Here is a 20,540-nt window from a genome sequence, read left to right on the forward strand (position 1 = left end):
CTATCAAGACAGTGTGGAAAAGAAAATTAATCCTTTCCTACAATATTTTCCAGTAGCACATATTTGTCATGTTGCTATATAACTTTAGAAAGTCTAAAATGAGGTAGTTCAGCATTTGCACCTCTATTCTGTGTTTTTCCCCTGAGAGAAAACCTTTGTTACACTCAAATGGGAACAGTTTAAACATTCTCTCTCCTTTCTTCATGAGGCAGCTAAGATAGTGTTCACTTAAAACCCAATTTTTGCTTGTTAGATGCCTGTGTAATTAACATCAGTCCCAAAAAGTTTTAGAAATAAGCCTGCAATTTTCCACAAGCTAACTGGCATTTTCCCAACTTCACCCTCTGACTTTACTAATTTGCTGACCAAAATAACAATAAGTAATCATCCATTAAATAGGTGGGTTCTACCCACTCGACAGTTTCCTGCCTGGTCAATGATTCAGAGTGAATGCTCATTTTTTCCCATTAGTCTTTGAAACGTGTTCTAATTTGAAAGTATGTTATCAAAGAACAATTTAAATTGCACAATTTTCCTGGAAATGCAACCCAATTATTAAAAATTGAACCCAGAGCAGCAAAGGGATGAAAATGTACTATGAGATGCTTTGTTGTAGAGAGGCACCTATGATAAGAATAATGAAATTTTTGTAGCAACTTTTAAAAAATTGACCTCTACATCAGAGGCTTAGTGTCTTCAAGGTGAGTGGCAATAAATATACTTTTACTCTGTGTTCTCTTCTTTCCCTTTAGAGGCCTCATTTCTTGTGAATTCCCATGCTCCAAATCAAGTTCTTATCCAATCAAGTTCTTATATCCACTGCATTTCAACTTCAAATATGTCTTCATTTCAACCCATAACATAATGGCCTTATAAAGATGTATAACTTAAAAGTGTCCTGTATCTTCAGGATTACTGTTTATCATAGAAATTCATAATAAACTTCAGAAAGATTTCAATGAAGACAATCTAGATTTGAATTAGGAATTTTAAAAGTCCAATTTCTGACCTTTGGATTTTAAGTTTAAGGAAATTGGTAGAGTTGTTTCTATGCATTTTCCTTCAGAATAATAGTGAAACATTAGTGTATTAAGATCCTAGGCAAACCCAAGTCTGAATTCTTTAGACTCAAATTTGGACTGAAAATTCCTCCTTTGAGACATTTTAAACATTTCTCCCCTTTATTTGGGATACAATATTTCTTCTCCCAGAGTGAAAAATCTCTGTCTTCATTTAAAAGGCAAAAACATAAAGCCTAGAGTCACAGTGCTTTCCTGAGTTGGTTGAGTTAAATGATCTATTAGGTATCCTACATAAAAATTCACTCTGAACATCAGGGAACAGAAAGTATTAACAAAAGCAATAACACTAATACTTACATTACAACAGAACTTTTGAAAATCAGTCTCAGAAGGAAGAACAAACATATGGATGACAGTGTCATAAAATAAGTTGCCTCTCTGGAGTACTCATATACTTTAAATAAATCTATATTTATAGTATAATTAGCAATCTGATGAAATGTGAGAAGAATACATCAGTGAAGGACACGTCCTCCTCCAAAGTCAACAGGCTCTCAGGACACATCCAGGTTCAACATTCAGTTACTAGGAGCATTGCATCTCATTGGTAGCCTAAAGGAAACATTTTTATATGCCTTTTGTAGCAATCCATCAGTCTCTAGGAAAAACTCTGCTCAGTTACAAGTATATGTCAACAAACACAATTCATAGTAAAGATATTCAGCTACCAATTACCACCGGAAATTTAAATAAGTTCTAAAAATATAGGTTACATTCTGCTCTGAAATACTTAATCTATTTGGCATTTTTTCTGGTCCATTTAATGGTCCATCAGTACAATGTGTTAGACTGTACAAACATAGAATTAGACATAGTGCTTGCCTAGGGGATTCTCAATTTAAATAGACAAGCAAATAGATTAAACACTAAAATACCAGTGTATGGAAGAAATAAAGTGGATCACTACCATTAAGAATACATATTTATAAAACATGCACAATGCACAGCATGGTAGTAAAGGGCAGGATATCTCTCAGTAGCAAAGAAAGCGTTAGAACAATCCAAGATGCTCTTTGGAAGGGAACTGTTTTGAAGATACTGTTAAAGATTGTCAGAGAGATGAAAAAGAGGATGTTATGGACATCAGAGGTTACAAGAAAAAGAAAAGTTAACTAAAAGGGAGGAGGAAATTTACTTCTGGCCAAATGCAAGTGACTTCAGAAATCATTTAATATAACTCCCATCTACACACCATTGAAACATTTTTGCTAAAATACAGTCATCTAATCTCCACTTAAGTATTATTAGAGACATGTCTATTGGATGGACGGATGGATGGATGGATGGATGGATGACTGGATAGATGGACAGATAGAAGGATAGCTATTCCAAAAAACAACAACAAAAGAAAGCTACTTAAATTTTGGAACTTTGTTGAAAGCACTTATCTTAAAATGACTCTTCCCAACTTTTTTTATAGACGTAGTTTTGCCCTCTACACCAGTGTTGTCCAATAGAAGTATAAGAGCCGTAAAGATGAGTCACATAAGTAATTTTACATTTCTAGTAGCCACCTTAAAAAAGTAAAAAGAAACAAGCGATTTTAATTTGAATAATATATTTCTTTAACCCACTATCCAAAATATTATTCCAACATATAATCAACATAAAAATGAGATTTTATATTTTATACTAAGTCTTCAGAACCTAGTATGTATTTCTATACTTACATCACTCCTCAATTTGTATTAAGCATATTTCAACTATTCAATAGCAATGGGCAGTTAGTGGCTACTGTATTGGAGAGTTCAGTTTGAGACAATGGTTTACAAACTTGGCTAAACATCAGAATCACAGGAAACTTCTTAAAAATACAGATTCCTGGGATTCATCCTCAGAAATTTAGATTCAGTAAGTTAAGGAGGGCCAGGGAATCTTTTTAACAAGGCATTCAATAAACTACTGATCATCGAGCTGACATTTGGGAATTACTGCTCTAGAACAACACAAAATCAATCTAAGTCCTTCTATACACGACTATCCTTCCAAAATCTTAAGAGAAATTGTCACATTGGCACTGTATTTTATTCTACAGGCTAAAAATTCTAAGGTCTTTCAATCATTCCTCATCTGGCAAAGTTTCCAAACCTTTCAACTCCCTGGTTGCTGTACCCTGGATGCACTCCAGTTTGTGTGGCTTATTTGCAATAATGGAGAAGTACCATAGCATAAATAATCCAACTTAATCTTTATCTGCCTTGGAAATGTTTCTCAGGACTCTCATATGAATATGAGTGTCTCTGCTAAATGTTGAATTTGCAATACTTCAAACTAAAAATTTAAACTCTCATCATCAAGAAGCATTCAGGATGTCCAGGTTCTTCAAAATGCTGTTATTTCCTCTGCGGCACACTTCATCATAGGCTGGAGAAGGACCCTCTCAGGATAATTTGGAGTTATTCAAAGTTAAACAGAACTACCATTTTTTCCATGCCTCTCCACCCTCTTACCTTTCCTTATGACTAGAGAAGAAAGCAGGCATTTTGATTTTTAGAAAGAGCTCTTCAGTTTTCATTAAAGTTACATAAATACAAAACATAAAGTCACCAAAATAATCATATTTGTCAAAAACAAATGGGCTCAATTCAGTGCCACAAGTATTCACTTAGCAAGGGTTTACTAAGCACATTATATGTGCAACCATGGTAGGCCAGGAGGCTATAAGAAGAAACAATGCAGAGACTCAAGCCCCAAGGCATATTAATCTAACAAACATATAGAGATGCTCCCCAACTTCTAAAACATTGGTAAAACAAGGCAGATTAAATTCCTTCCTCTCCTATGCTAGACATTTGAGATTCATATCAGTAAATTAAGCATTCAAAAATCCCTGCCCTCATGCAGCTTACTTTTTAGCAGCAGAGACAAACAATAAACAATTCAAATGATAAGTAAATGAATTATACAGTACGGTAAATAATAAATGTTAGGGAAACTAACAGATCAGAGTAAGGGGTATCAAGAATATTTGGGAGGTAAAAGACAAGTTGAAATTTTACTCTGTGATCATTAGAGACCTCATTAAAAACTTATTTGAGAAAAACATTTGAAGGAAGTAAGGCGGAAAACATGCAGCTGTCTGGGGGAAGAGCATTCCAGGGCACAGTGGACAGCCAGTGCAAAAACCCTGCAGCAGGAGAGTACCTGCCTGGCCTGCTTGAGAAGCAAGGATGCCAGTGGAGTTAAAGCCAAATAAGCAAGAAAGAGAGAAGCAGATGAGGTCAGAAAAGTAATAGGGTGGGAGTGGGAGTGTGCATGTAAGACTTTATAGGGCATAATAAGAACTCTGTCTTTATTTTGAGTGAAATGAAGAACCCCTGAAGGCTTGAAGCAAAGTAGTGACATGATATGTATTATATTTTAAAAGGATCACTCTGGCAACTATGTGAAGGACAGACTGCAGACAAGCAAGAGTGTAAGCAGGTAGACTACTTAGAAGGCTACTTAGAAGTGAGAGAGGGTGGTAGCTTGGACCAAAGAGGTACAGGGAGGAAAGGAGAAGTAATCAGATTACTTCACACACACAAAAATTATAATACAGTGTGTGGGTATTGTGTCAGAGGATACTAAGAGAGCACAGAAAAAGTAACAAACAATAATTCCACCAAAAGAAGAATTTGTAGCCAAAGTGACAACTTACCTGAATGGTATGTAAGAGTTCATCAGGAAAAGGAACCAGGAAGAACAGCAAAGAAGAAGGCCAGCACAGAGCTGCTGGTGACCAAGAGAAATAGAGGGAAATGATATTTTCCCTAGAGAAGCTATATTCTCATTAAAAGACATAATCATTTAAAGACTACAGTTACAGGTGCTACTGGAATCAAAATCAGCATGAGGACTTTAGATTGTAGAAATAAGTAGTAATGCAAGAATGATAATCAAAAAACAACACCAAAGAAGTAACAGAAAATGCAGGGAAAAATAAACCTACTTCACAAAGGGCTCACAGGAGATCTGTGGACATTCCACTGGCCCCTGAAACACTACTCAAGGTTCCCTGAAATCTTATCCTCCACCACCAGCTCCCACCAACAGATCAAATCAATATCAAGGAACACCAAGGTTATCCAGACAGAGCCAGGTGAAACAATTGTGTCATTTGTTTTTCAGAACTTCTAAAACTTATCCCCACAATATAGAACTCAAAACCTATGCTTTAATTGTGCTTGAAAAGTAATTATGTTGGGGTTGCTGTAGAGAGGAGCTATGCCCTGAATCTTCCTTTACTGGTTTTCTCGATGCTCCCCAACTTCTAAAACATTGGTACAACAAGGCAGATTAAATTCCTTCCTCTCCTAATCTGCCATTTGTCCTCACCCACTTCTACCCAAATCCGTATATCCTTTACTGCCCATTAAGAACTAAAAACAGCAAAGGTAGAACAGAATATGCTTTAGGGGCAGTTTCTCCCCCAGCCCAGATGACCTTCACCTGTCCTCCCTTTAGCACATGAAAGTCATCATACTTTAGCTCCTACACAAAATCTAGCATTTCCACCTGGAAGCCTCTAAAAAGTCCAAGAGAGCATGATCTTCTGATAAGTTAATTCCAAAATAAAAATAATAATTAACATTTAGTGAATGTTTAGTAAATGTCAGGCATAGTTTTGTTCCTATGATGCACACATCAACCCTAAGTAGTAGTACTATTATTATGCCAATTGAGGCAGAAATAAGTAACAAGATCAAGTTCATACAACTAGTAAAGGAGCCAAGACTGGAGATGAAGATGTCTAGCTCCCAAGCCGTACTCCTAAATGCTACTGCACATCAGTATGAACTCAGAATTACCTCCATCATTCCTTCCCTTTGTCTGGAATACAGTGTGACCTTTCAGAGCAGTGATTTTCCGTCTTCTTTCCGTATATTTCCTTTGTAGGGAGAGACACATGGTTGCCTGGGTTACTCACCCTTTCCCAAGAATGAAGACTATTAGCGGAGGCGTCATCAAAAACAGTTCAGGGAATATGTGCCCAAGTGCCCAGTTCCTGACAACTGGCCACATGAGAGAAGGGGAAGCTATACTATACTTTTTTCTTCCCCAACAGCTCCTTCACTAATCCTTTTTAAGTACAAGGATGAATATCCGAGTCTCTACAAATATAAGTTTATATGGTGAAACAAAAGTCACCACAACAAAAGTATTCAGCAATAAGCTGTTTGCTTAGAAAATGTTTCCACTTAAGACTAATGTCTATCCAGGCAATGTCAATCAGAAACCGAAATCTAGCAAAAGATGAGAAATTTCATGAAGTCGATAAAAGCAATGTAAGACAAATGCTCAAATGACACAAAAAGGCCCTAAGTTATGATTATCTGTTGCAGGTGAATAAATTTTTTTAATTAAAATTAAAATTTAACCAGAATAAGTACTTCAAAATAGAATGACTTCACATTCAAGGATTAAGAGAGAGTCCTCAGATATTTTTGCAAACACAAACAACAACAAAACACTCAATACTTGATTTTACTCTGTTTCTTCTTAGAATTAGCTTGTGGTTAAATGATTACCTACAATTTGTCATATATAGACTAGGACACAATTTTCCTAGTTTTCTAATCATTCTTCAAGATAAAGTCCCAAAGTTTCTTTTTCATGATTCACAATAAAATTTTGGTTTCTATTTTCCTGTAATAATTTATATAGACATTTTCCTTTCCCTATTATACTGTGATCCCCATCCTTAAAATAGAAGCAGTGCAATAAATATTTGTTAAATGGAATTGAATTAAAATCAACAGGAAGGCCGGGTGCGATGGTTCACGCCTATAATCCCAGTACTTCAGAAGGCCGAGGCAGGCGGATGGCCTGAGGTCAGGAGCTCAAGACCAATCTACCCAACATGGTGAAACCCCGTCTCCACAAAAATACAAAAATTAGCTGCGCATAATGGCAGGTGCCTGTAATCCCAGCTACTCAGAAGGCTGAGGCGGGAGAATCGCTTGAACCCGGGAGGTGGAGGTTGCAGTGAGCTGAGATTGTACCATTGCACTCCAGCCTGGGTGACAGAGTGAGACTCCATCTCAAAAAATAAAAATAAAAATAAACAGGAGACATATCACACCATAAAACCTTGTTGTCTAATGCCTCAGTTGTCAGTTAGTACCTTGGTAGTTATTGAATTATAGACAGATAATCTAGAATAAGAGAAAGAATAGATGCCTACGAGAATGGGATCTAGAACCAACATGAAGAGAATAAGCCAACGAGAGGTCGAATAAAGCCAAAGAAAGAAAGTCCTCACTTCAGTTGTTACCCAAGGTGAATTCAGCGATGACATTGAAAGCTGTTCACTTGCCAGAGCCTGTCAAGATTGCTCCAGCTCTTCCAAAATCAAGTCAGTGTTCCTCCGATATCCCTGGCACTTTTCAGAGGGGTCTTCTAGTTATGTTTGACCCTGTCAATAATTATAGCTACCACACTTGCTGACTGCCAAATAGCATGCTAAGTGCCGTCCCTCCTATTTTCAAAATATTAATGCTTTCTGACTTTTCCCCTCCACATCCAGATTAACATTTTGAGGAGAAAGGGTGTATTTTTGAAAAAAGATTACAATAAAAAAACTCAACACTTGATTTTACTCTATTTGTTCTCAGAATTAGTTCATAAATGTTGGGGAGAATCCCTTAAATACTCAGCATTTACCATAAAGACTGAATTGACATGTAAAAAAATCTATTGTACATCCCAAATGACTAATATAACATGGTAACTGTCAACACCAAGTTGCAAACCACCCCATAAACACATTCTGTGGCATACTTAAATGAGAACTGAAAAGAAAGTTTAATTTGGGATACTGAACTCGAGTTGGAAGAGGCGAGTCCAGTCTCAAAATGGAGGTAAAACCGCCACCCAGTCGCACCCAGCCCGATTCCAGCCGTCGCCGTCGCCGCCACGGGGAGGAGGGCCATGATCCAAAGGAACCAAAGCAGTTGAGAAAACTGTTTATTGGTGGTCTGAGCTTTGAAACTACAGATGGTAGTTTAAGAGAACATTTTGAGAAATGGGGCACACTCACAGATTGTGTGGTAATGAGAGACCCCCAAACAAAACGTTCCAGGGGCTTTGGTTTTGTGACTTATTCTTGCGTTGAAGAGGTGGATGCAGCAATGTGTGCTCGACCACACAAGGTTGATGGGCGTGTAGTGGAACCAAAGAGAGCTGTTTCTAGAGAGGATGCTGTAAAGCCTGGTGCCCATCTAACAGTGAAGAAAATTTTTGTTGGTGGTATTAAAGAAGATACAGAAGAATATAATTTGAGAGACTACCTTGAAAAGTATGGCAAGATTGAAACCACAGAAGTTATGGAAGACAGGCAGAGTGGAAAAAAGAGAGAATTTGCTTTTGTAACTTTTTATGATCATGATACAGTTGATAAAATTGTTCAGAAATACCACACTATTAATGGGCATAATTGTGAAGTGAAAATAGGCCTTTTCTAAACAAGAAATGCAGTCTGCTGGATCACAGAGAGGTCGTGGAGGTGGATCTGGCAATTTTATGGGTCGCAGAGGAAACTTTGGAGGTGGTGGAGGTAATTTTGGCTGTGGTGGAAACTCTGGTGGAAGAAGAGGCTATGGTGGTGGAGGTGGTGGCAGCAGAGGTAGTTATGGAGGAGGTGATGGTGGATATAATGGATTTGGAGGTGATGGTGGCAACTATGGCGGTGGCCCTGGTTACAGTAGTGGAGGGGGCTATGGTGGTGGTGGACCAGGAAATGGAAACCAAGGTGGTGGATATGGTGGCGGTGGTGGAGGATATGACGGTTACAATGAAGTAGGAAATTTTGGCGGTGGTAACTATGGTGGTGGTGGGAACTATAATGATTTTGGAAATTATAGTGGACAACAGCAATCAAATTATGGACCCATGAAAGGGGGCAGTTTTGGTGGAAGAAGCTCGGGCAGTCCCTATGGTGGTGGTTATGGATCTGGTGGTGGAAGTGGTAGATATGGTAGCAGAAGGTTCTAAAAACAGCAGAAAAGGGCTACAGTTCTTAGCAGGAGAGCGAGGAGTTGTCAGGAAAGCTGCAGGTTATTCTGAGACAGTCTTCCCAAATGCATTAGAGGAACTGTAAAAATCTGCCACAGAAGGAATGATGATCCATAGTCAGAAAAGTTACTGTAGCTTCAACAGATAACCCTTCTTGTTCAGGACTGTCATAGCCACAGTTTGCAAAAAGTGCAGCTATTGATTAATGCAATGTAGTGTCAATTAGATGTACATTCCTGAGGTCTTTTATCTGTTGTAGCTTTGTCTTTTTCTTTTTCTTTTCATTACATCAGGTATATTGCCCTGTAAATTGTGGTAGTGGTACCAGGAATAAAAAATTAAGGAATTTTTAACTATTCAATATTTGTGTAGTTCAGTTTTTCTACATTTCAGTACAGAAACTTTAACAAAATGCAGTTTTGAAGGTGTTTCCTTGTGAGTTAACAAGTAAAGAAGATCATTGTTAATTACTATTTTGTATGAATTTTGCTAAAGTTAACTGTAAAGAAACACCTGCTGACTTGCAGTTTAAGGGGAATCTAGTCTCCTCATTTCCAAACGATGATATGAATGGGTGCTGACATGTGGAGAGAATAGATAATTTGTGTGTTTGCAATGTGTATTCTAGATAAATAGGATTGGGTATTTAAATTAGCATTTGTGAATTTAATAGCATTAAGATTACCTCCAAATGAAAAAAGTCTCAAAATTTCAAAAAAAATTTTAATTTGGTTATAAAATAAATGACTGCTAATGTTCAAGATATATATTTGTTTTCTATTTCTGCTTTAACAAATCACTACAAACTCAGTAGCTAAATTAACAAATTTATCTTGCAGTTCTAGAGATCAGAAGTTCAAAATGGGTCTTCCTAAGCAAACATCAAGGTGTCAGTAGGGCTATGTTCCTTCTGGAGGCTCTAAGAGAAAACTTGTTTTCTTGCATTTTACAGCTTTTAGAGAATGTCCACATTTCTTGACTCATGGCCACCTTCCAACTTCAAAGCCAGAGATGGCCAGTCAAGTCTCATATTGCATCACATTGACACATACTCAACTACCTCCCTCTCCCACAATTAAAAGGCCCCTTGTGATTACACTGGGCCCAGCTAGATAATCCACAATAATCTCCTTATTTTCAAGTCAGCCGATTAACAACCTTAATTTCTTTTGCAAATCTAATCTCCCCTTGCCATGTGACAATATATTCACTGGTTCTGGGGATTAGTTTGTGGACAGCTGACTATCAATCAGCCTACCAGTCTTTCTCTTGACTCCCAAAGATTCACATCCATTGTACATGCAAAAGTCCCCCAAATTTCCAGCCCACTGAAGTATCAACTCAAAGGTCCATCTAAATCTTAATCAGTTCAGAAGTCCCAAGAACCACACATTAGAACGATGGTGAAATAAGACTTTCCAGCCCTCAACCCCCGATAGAAACATCAATTAGAACAACTATCAACACATAACAATACCATACAAAAGCTAAGAAAACCAGGTGAGAGATTGCAGCACCTGGGTGTGGCAGAGAAATAAGAAAAGGCATATTGAAGAGAGCACTAAGGACAATTTTACATTACCCATCTCACCTTTCCCCAGTGTTGGGCAGCACAGCACGGAAAGCAATAATCTTGGGGAAAGGAAATAAAAATGAGCACTTGACTTTGTTTCAGACTCCAAAAATAGGCCTGACTGAGTAAAACCCAACACTAGGCATGACTCCACAGCCACAGACTCTAGGCTGGAACCCACATATTGAGCCTCCAAACCCATTTGAGTGCCAAACCGGATCCCACAGCCTCAAGCTCCAGGCCGGCCAATCAGACTTGGTCTTTGGGCTGCCCCACTGTCAGCCCATCCCCAGTAGCCTCAGGCTCTGAAACAAGCTCAACATTAGATTGGGCCCCACAGACCCAGGCTCCAGACCCATTCCAGAAACAAGCAGCTGCAGCAGCCACAGGCTCTGGACCACCCCCAGAGCTGAGCTGGGCTTCACTTTCCTAGGCTTCAGACCTAACCTAGTACCAGGCTGGCAGCCTCTATCCATAGGGGCCAGGCTAAAGCTGGGTCTAAGGATGCCCATTCCATCAGCAGGGCAGTGACCATGGACTATGGCTCCAGGCTAGCTCCACAGACCCAATCAGTGAGTCCAGGCAACAGGCCCGCCAAACTGCTAACCCAGACACCAGGACAGCCTGTCTGAGAACTCCAGCAATAAGTCTTCCCACCGACCATGCCAGACAGCCTTCCTAGAATCTATGAACTGGCTGACTGGTGAAGAGCTTTCCCAGACAAAGCCAGTCTGCAAAGACTAGCATAAGTCCCTACTTCTTCAAATGCACTGATTTTAACAGAAGCAACAAGAAACATAAAAAACCAAGGAGATATAACACCACCAAAAGTGCACAATAATCTCCCAATAGCTGACCCCAAAGAAATGAAAACATATAAACTTCATGACAAAGCATCCAAAACAATTGTTTTAATGAAGCTCAGAAAACCTTAAGAAAGTACATATAAATAATTCAAAAAAATCAGGAAAACAGTAATAGATCAAAATTAGAAGTTTAACTCTTTTCCCATTTGCCCCATGAATACTCACCAGCAGCGCTTGTGGCTGCAGTGTTTACTCTGGGTTAACTTTACCATGAAATATCTTGCTTTTATTATTATTTTTACATTGTTCCAGTATATAGGCTTTAGAAACAAAAGACATCATTCTATTTATAGCATTCTGTTTTTAATAGTGGTACTTCCATTTAAAAATATAGTAATTCTCAATTGCTAAAATGTCAAATCCTAGAAAATGTAGCATTCCTATGCAGATGTTAACATTGTTTTTGAAGAGTTGTTGGCCAAAGACTAATCTGATGAATCTGATTTTTCCAAAATTGATTATTCTGGTGATTCAAATAATTCTGATGTTAGTTCTGTTTAGAAATAACTCCAAAAACAGTTTTTATATTTTATTTTCACATTGCAAATCAGTCAGATTTCCTTCAGCCTCAAAAAGCATGTTTATGTAAAATTAAATGAGTGCTGGAAGTGAGCTGCACTTTTTTTCTAAACAGAAAAGGGATTAATGGAAGGTTTAAAATTATATTTAGAAAAAACACAAATTCTTCAGCCAAAAAAAAAAAACAGTGCACAAAATAAGTGCAATGGACAGTAATACCAACAGAATGATCAATTGGAAGAAAGGATCTGTGAACTCAAAGACAGGTTATTTGAAAATATACAGTCAGAAAAGAAAAAAGAAGGAAATGGAAAGAAGAAAGCTTACAGGATTTATGGGATGGCATCAGGAGGTTAAGAAGGAGGAAGAAAGAGACAAGTGAAAAAGCATATACACACACACACACACACACACACACACATATACATACTTTAAGTTCTGGGATCCATGCGCAGAATGTGCAGGTTTGTTACACAGGTATACACGTGCCATGGTGGCTTGCTGTACCCATCAACCTGTCATCTACATTAGGTATTTATCCTAATGCTATCCCTCCCCTAGCCCTCCATCCCCCAACAGGCCCCAGTGTGTGATGTTCCCCTCCCCGTGTCCATGTGTTCTCATTGTTCAACTCCCACTTATGAGTGAGAACATGTGGTGTTTGGTTTTCTGTTCCTATGTTAGTTTGCTAAGAATGATGGTTTCCAGATTCTTTAAAGAAATAGTAGCAGAAAACATTTCAAATCTGGAGAAAGATATTCAGATACAGAAAGGTGAATGGTCTTCAGCCAGATTCAATCCAAATAAGACTATATCGTGACATATTATAATCAAACTGTCAAAAATCAAAGACGAAAAAAATCCTAAAACTAGTAAAAGAGCCAAATCACATATAAAGGAGTTCCAATAAAGCTAACAGAAGTTTTCTCAACAGAAGTCTTACAGACCAGGAGAGAGTTGGGTGATATCAAAAGTATAGAAGTAATAAAAAAAAAAAAAAAAAAGAAACTGCCAACAAAAAATATTGAAACACTCCCTTCAAAAATTAAGGAGAGATAAAGACTTTACCAAACAAACAAAAGCTAAGGGAGTTCATCATCACCAGACCTGTCTTACAAGAAATGCTAAAGGGAGTTCTTCAAGCTGAAAGAAAAGGATGCTAATTAGTAACAAGAAAACATCTGAAATATAAAACTCATGAGTAAAATGAAGTACAAAGTCAAATTTAGAATACTCTAATACTATAATGGTAGTGTGTAAATCACTTATCTCTTTAGTATGAAGGTTAAAAGTAAAAACTATTTAAAAATAATAAAAGCTACAATAACTTGTGAAGGAATACATGATATAAAAAGATGCAAACTGTGCCTTAAAAAATAAAATAAAATGTAGGCAGGGAGTTGCAGTAAATGTATAGAGTTTTTCTTATGAGATCAAAGTTAAATTGTTATCAGCTTAATATAGCCTATTATAACTACAAAATGTTTTATGTAAGCCTTGTGGTAACTACAAAGAAAAAATCTATAATAGATACATAAAAGATGAAAGGAAAGGAATCAAAGCATACCAGCAGAGGAAATCACCTAAGCACAAAGGAAGACAACAAGAGAGGAGGAAAGGAATAAATGATGCCCAAAACTACCATAAAACAATTAACATAATGCCTGTAGTAAGTTCTTACCTATCAATAATTACCTTGAAAGCAAATGGATTAAATCCTGCTATCAAAAGACATAAAGTGGCTGAATGTATTTTAAAAATAAAAAGCAAGACCCAGATACATGCTGCCTATAAGAGACTCACTTCACTTTTAACAACACATGAAAACTGAAAGTGAAGGGATAAAAAATAAATTCCATGAAAATGGAAACAAAATAGAACAAGATAGCTATGCTTACATCAAATAAAATAGACTTTAAGACAAAAACTGTAAAATGAGACAAAGTACTTTATACAATGATAGAGAGATAAACTTATCAAGATGATATAGCAATTGTAAATATAAATGCACTTTACATCAGTGCACCTAAATATATAAAGCAAATATTAACATATCTAAAAGAACAGATAGAATGCAATACAATACAATAGCAATAGGGAACTTTAATACTCTACTTTCAGCAATGAACAGATCATCCAGACAGAAAATCAATAAGGAAACATTTAATTTAAACTACACTTTAGATCAAATGGATCTAACAGACATATAAAGAATATTTCATCCAATAGCAGCAGCATAGTCATTCTTTCTCTAGCGCACATGGAACACACTCCAGGATACATCATATGTTAGACCATTAAAAAAGTTTTAACAAATTTAAAAATAATGAAACCATATCATGTACCTTTTCTAACCACAATGGTATTGCCATGGTTTAAGTGTATATGCCCTTCCGAGATTCAAATGTTGGAACCTAATACATAATGTGATATTATTAAGAGGTGGGGCCTTTTGGAAAGTCATGAGTGATCCACTTTCATGAATGAGATTAATGCTCTCATGAAAGAGATTGAAGGAGGCACCCTAGAGCCTCTTGCCCTTCTGCCATGTGAGGATACAGCATTCATCCCTCCCACCATGTGAAGACACAAAGAAGGTGCAATCTATGAGGAATGGCCATCACCAGACACCAAATCTGCTGGCACCTTGATCTTGGACTTCTTACCCTCCAGAATTGTGAGAAATAAAAAAATTACCCAATCTAAGATACTTCATTGTAGTAGCCAGAAGAGATTAACATAGGTATGGAACTAGAAATCAATAACAGAAGAATTCTACAAAATTTGCTAATATATAAAAGTTAACATGCTCATGAACAACCAATTGGTCAAAAAAGAAATTAAAAGGGAAATTATAAGGGAAGGGGAAATTAGGGAAATTAGAAGACATCTTGAAACAAATAAGAATTGACACAACATACCAAAACTTAATACATTCCTAGACACACACAACCTACCAAGACTAAATCATGAAAAATATGAAAAATCTGAACAGACAAATAACTTGTAAGGAAATTGAATCAATAATAAAAAGTCCTTCATCAAAGAAAAGTCCAAGGTCTGATGGTTTCACTGCTAAACTCTATTTAAATAACTAATACCAATCCTTCTCAAACTCTTCCAAAAAAAAATGAAGAAGAGAGAATAAATTCCAAATTTATCTTATAAGGCCAGCATTACTATGACACCAAAGCCAAACAAGGATACTACAAGAAAATTACAGGCCAATATTGCTGATGAACAGAGATGCAATAATCCTCAACAAAATACTGGCAAACCAAACTCAACAGCACATTAAAAGTATCATTCACCATGATCAAGTAGGATTTATCCCAAGCATGCAAGAATGACTCAACATACACAAATCTATAAATGTAATACACCAAATTAAAAGAATAAAGGACAAAATCCCCATGATCATTTCAATATTTGCAGAAAAACGTTTGACAAAATTCAACATCATTTCATGATAAAAACTCTCAATAAATGTATAGAAGAAATGTATCTTGACACAATAAAGCTCAGATATAACAAAACTACAGCTAACATTATACTCAACAGTAAAAAGTTGAAGGCTTTTCCTCTAAAATAAGGAAAAAGACAAGGATGCCCAATCTTGCCACTTAATTTATCCCTGTTTGCATTTGACATCATCTTATATCTAGAAAATCCTGAAGATGCCACCAAAAAATTGTCAGAACCAATAAATGATTTCAGTATAGTTTCAGGATACAAAATCAATATACAAACAAAAAGTAGTGTTTCTATATATTAACAATAAACTGGTCAGGTGCAGTGGCTCACAACTGTAATCCGAGCATTTTGTGAGCCTGAGGCGGTTGGATCACTCGAGGTAAGGAGATCGAGACTGGCCTGGCCAACATGGCGAAACCCTGTCTCTACTAAAAATACAAAAATTAGCCAGGTGTGGTGACAGGTGCCTGTAATCCCAGCTACTTGGGAGGCTGATGCAGGAGAATAATTTGAACCCAGGAGGCAGAGGTTGCAGTGAGCCTAGATTGCACCACTGCACTCCAGCCTAGGTGAAAGAGTGAGACTCCATCTTAAAAAAAAAAAAAAAAAAGAAAAGAAAAAAAAAAGAACTACCTGAAAAAGAAATCATGAAAACAATCTCATTTACAATGGCTATGAAAAAAATAAAATACTTACATATAAATTTAATCAAGAAGGTGAAAGATCTGTACACTGAAACTGTAAAACACTGATGAAAGAAATGAAGAAGATACAAATAAATGAAAAGATATCCTTTGGTCATGGATTCAAAGAATTAATATTGTTAAAATGTCCACACTATCCAAAATGATCTACAGATTTACTGCAACCCTTACTGAAATTCCAATGACATTTTTCTTTATTCATTCATCCATTGGTGACCATTAATTAGGTTGATCTCACATCTTGGCCATTATGAATATGCTGCAAAAAACATAAGAATGCAAATGAATGCGTAAAGAAAATCTGGTATGTATGTGTTTTTGTGTTTGTGTATATATATATATATATATATACACACACACACACACAATGGAATACTATTCCACCTCAAAGAAGAAAATCCTGTTATTTGAGACAACATGGATCAACCTGGAAGACATTATGTAAAGCGAAGTAAACCTGTCACAGAAAGAAAATACCACATGATCTCACTTATATGTGGGATCTTAAAAATTGAACTTGTAGGAGCAGAAAGTAGAATAGTGGTTACTAGGGTCTCGGGATGGGAGGTAGTTGTTGGGGAGATGTTAACCAAAGGATACCACAATTCAATTAGATGGCACAATATGTTCAAGAGGTCTATGGTACAACATAATGACTATAATAATCATACGTTGTATTCTTTAAAATTTCAAACAGATTTTAAGTGTTCTCACCACAAAAAATTATAACTACATGAGGTAATGAATATGTTAATTAGCTCAATTTAGCCATTCCACAATGCATATTTCAAAACATTGTGTTGTACACAATAAATGTATACAATTTTGTCAATTTAAAAATAATTAAATGTGAAGTAATAAAAACATAAAACAAAAACAGAAGTCTCAAAACTCACCATCCAAAACATCTAAAACAGGTATAAGAAAGGCATTGCATATAATCCATTCTGAGGCACACCTTGAAACATGCTATCTGCTCCCAAAAATACAATGGTAAGGCAGATAAAAGTGATAGTTCTAAATATTCTCATTCAAAAAGGGAGAAAATGGAAGAAAGAAACAAAAAAAACAGTTGCCATACCCAAGCAATTTTAAAATCCAGTCAGGCAAACACCACTTGGTTTCAAGGTCTAGAAATAAGCTTCTGTAATTATTGGCTCCACCCTCTGGAGTCAGCTCCATGCTCTGGGCTCTGAGTTCTGCCCTTTGAATTAAACTTCTTTTTTCATGAAAGATAGCTTCATAGAAAGATGTTTACAGCCAAGTTAGCCTGTTTTTGCTTGTAGAATTTTGGGGATCCAACACCTTCTTTCACTTTATTCTCTCACTGATTCTTTCAGGCCACACCAGCAGCAATTTTACTGGCATAATACTCTTAAGAACCTTGCAGATCTCCCATGTACGTCATGGAGATTCACTCCGTTAAACAAAAAAGGCTCCTCCATAGATATTTCTTGGATAATTCCATCCCTATTTGTGACCTCTGCTGAAATGGCTGAGGGGATCTGTGAGTCATATATTCTTCAAAGAGCCCTCAATGTAACTGAATACTCTGACCTTTTGATATTTCTGAGGCACTAGCAAAATATTTTCTAGTCACATCCTTGGCTTTCTTTTCAGACCAGGTATTCCTGACAGTGAATATCCTATTTTAACATGTTTTGGAATCTGAATAGGTTGATCATTTCTCAAATATCAAGTTATGAATATGTTTTGCTTAACAATTATTCCTTAAATCTCTCTCTCTCCTCTCACGTTACTACAAACATCAAGAAAAAGCCAGAGTGCACCTTCAACAGTTTTGTTGCTTAGAAATCACCTTAGCTAAAATCTAAGTTCATCATTTACAAGTTTTGATTTCCACATAACCACAGGGTACAATTCAGCTAAGTTTTCTGCCCCTATATGAGAAGAGTCCCCTTTCCTCCAGTTTATAATAAAAATTCCTTATTTCCATCTGAACCCTCAATGGCAGTTCCTTTAATGTCTATACCTCACCAATGCTCTCCTTTTGATGATTTAGAAATACTCAGAGGTGATTTAGATTTTCTCTCTACCATGCTCTTCACTTTCTTCTCAGTCCTCACTAGTAGAGTTACCAATAGCCATATTTCTACTGAAAGTCTATTTAAGGCAATCCAGGCTTTTTCTATCATGCTCCTCAAAATTCATCCAACATCTGCCCATTGCCCAATTCCAAAGCCACTTCCATATTTTTTAGGTATTTCTTACACCAACACCCCACTTTCATGAACCAAAATTTGTATGAGTTTCCTATTACTGCTCAAACAAATCACCACAAACTTAGTGACTTAAAGCAACACAAATCTATTATTGCACAGTTCTGGAGATCAGAAGTCCAAAATGAGTCTCATTGCTCTAAAATCAAGGTATCAGTAGCACTACATTCCTTCTGGAGGCTCTAAGAGAAAATTCATTTTCTTGCCTTTTTCAGCTTTTAAAGACGGCCTGCAGTCCTTGGCTTGTGACCCACTATCATCTTTAAAGCCACCAGTGGCCAGACTAGTTTTCTCATATCACATCACTCTACATTGACTCTTCTGCTTCCTTCTCCGCATTTTAAAAGATTCTTCTGATTACACAGGGCTCACCCAGATAATCTATGATAGCCTCCTAATCTTAAATTCAGCTGATGAGCAATCTTAACTTCCCCTTGCCATATAACGTAACCGATTCTTTGGTTCCAAGAATTAAGACATGAACATCTACACAGGACCATTATTCTGCCCACCATAATATATCTTTACATAATGATAAATTTTCAATTCTACTCTATTAATATAGCATACCATGTAACCTGGCCCCTGCTTTCCTCATATGCTTTATTTCGTATCACATGTCCTATGTTTCTACTTCTCTAGACTTCCTCCATTTTCTAAAATGCATGCTCATTCCATACTCAGAACCTTGCTCACACACTAGTCCCTTTACCTATCCCCATAGCTTCTCTTCTCCAGACTACTCTTACATATCCTTCAACTATAAGCTTAAATGACTATTCTTCAAAGATGGTTTCCCTGAGCCAGAGACTCCCATAACTAAAATAAAGATTCTCATTATATCTTCAGTTTTTCTTCATGTAATTTATCTTAATGGTGATTAGGTCAGTAACTATGTAATTGTTCAATGGCTATTTTTAAGACACTATGAAGTCAAAGTTAAGTTCCAACTTCTTCATTTGTTGTGTGCCTAACACCTAGCAGTATGCTAGTTTCACAACAATAACTTATTTGATTAAATGAACATAACTCGCTTAATCGTCATAACAATAATCACTTTATAATTCAGGGTACTGAAGCTTAGAGAAATTAAGGAACTTCACCACAGTAAAACAACTAATGAAATTCTATATCAGTATATCTTGTTTCTAAGTGCATCTCTTAATCACTGTGTTATTCCACTCTATTTGGGCACCAATAGCCATCACTTCAAAGTGCACAGATGCTCACCAACCAACATACTGAAGACAAATTAGTGCCACCTCGATTTCCTCAATGCAGTTACCTTTGCCTGCTAAAGTCCATGGTCTACTACCAAATGCCTACTTCATTCTGCTGCTACCAAATGCCTATTTCATTCTTATTCATGGCATAAGAGGAGACATACAACCTTTTTTTCCCCTTTAAAACCTCAAAGTTCTTTACAAATAAATACTAAGCTTATTTTCAATTTACTAACTTGTAAAAAAAATGCTTTGATCTTATCTACTTCTCTTCTATGGATTAATGAGATTATAAAATCTGTGAACACTTCAGAAGAAATTGTATTAAACCAACAGAGGAAATTATCTACCTTGGAAACCTGGCCAGATTAATTGTTAAAATTAAAGATCTAAAAATCATGTTACCATTGCTGGAAAGTCCTCGAATGGTGCTTCTTTATACTCTTATTTCTGATCTCTCATGTACAGAGAGGAAAAAAACATTATGATCATTCTTGGGAACTACTTCCTAGATATTAGAAGGTAGAACCCTTTATAACTTTTCATAGGTGTTTTTAGTGTCAACATTCACTCCTCTAATTTTTAAAAGCATAATAAGTGTATTTTTGTGGCTGCGAGTCAGATTATAGCTAGAAATGACTAGAATATTGCCTGAACTCCTTTTTTGAAAATTATTATAATTGGCAAAGATCAAAAGCCATATTTATTAAGGTGTAATCTAATTTAGCATCTTATTACTTGAATTACCAAAGCAACTATAAATCAAATTTCAACAACAACAAAACCATTTTAGTGATACTATAGTTGCTATTATTATTATTATTATTTTTTTTTTTTTTTTTTTTTTTTTTTTTTTTTTTTTCT

General features: G+C 36.4%; 1 protein-coding gene and 1 pseudogene across 7 annotated transcripts in view; one reads left to right on the plus strand and one right to left on the minus strand.

The window, feature by feature from the left end:
* Positions 1-20,540, minus strand: part of NELL2 (neural EGFL like 2) — a 418,610-nt gene that overhangs the window by 355,858 nt on the left and 42,212 nt on the right. The gene's annotated exons all lie outside the window — the stretch shown is intronic.
* LOC112634067 lies at positions 7,885-9,438 on the plus strand (annotated as a pseudogene). Its single transcript, XR_003121720.1, has one exon. The product of XR_003121720.1 is annotated as a heterogeneous nuclear ribonucleoprotein A3 pseudogene (transcript).

This window comes from Theropithecus gelada, chromosome 11 (assembly GCF_003255815.1).
Source record: "Theropithecus gelada isolate Dixy chromosome 11, Tgel_1.0, whole genome shotgun sequence".
Taxonomy (NCBI): Eukaryota; Metazoa; Chordata; class Mammalia; order Primates; family Cercopithecidae; genus Theropithecus; species Theropithecus gelada.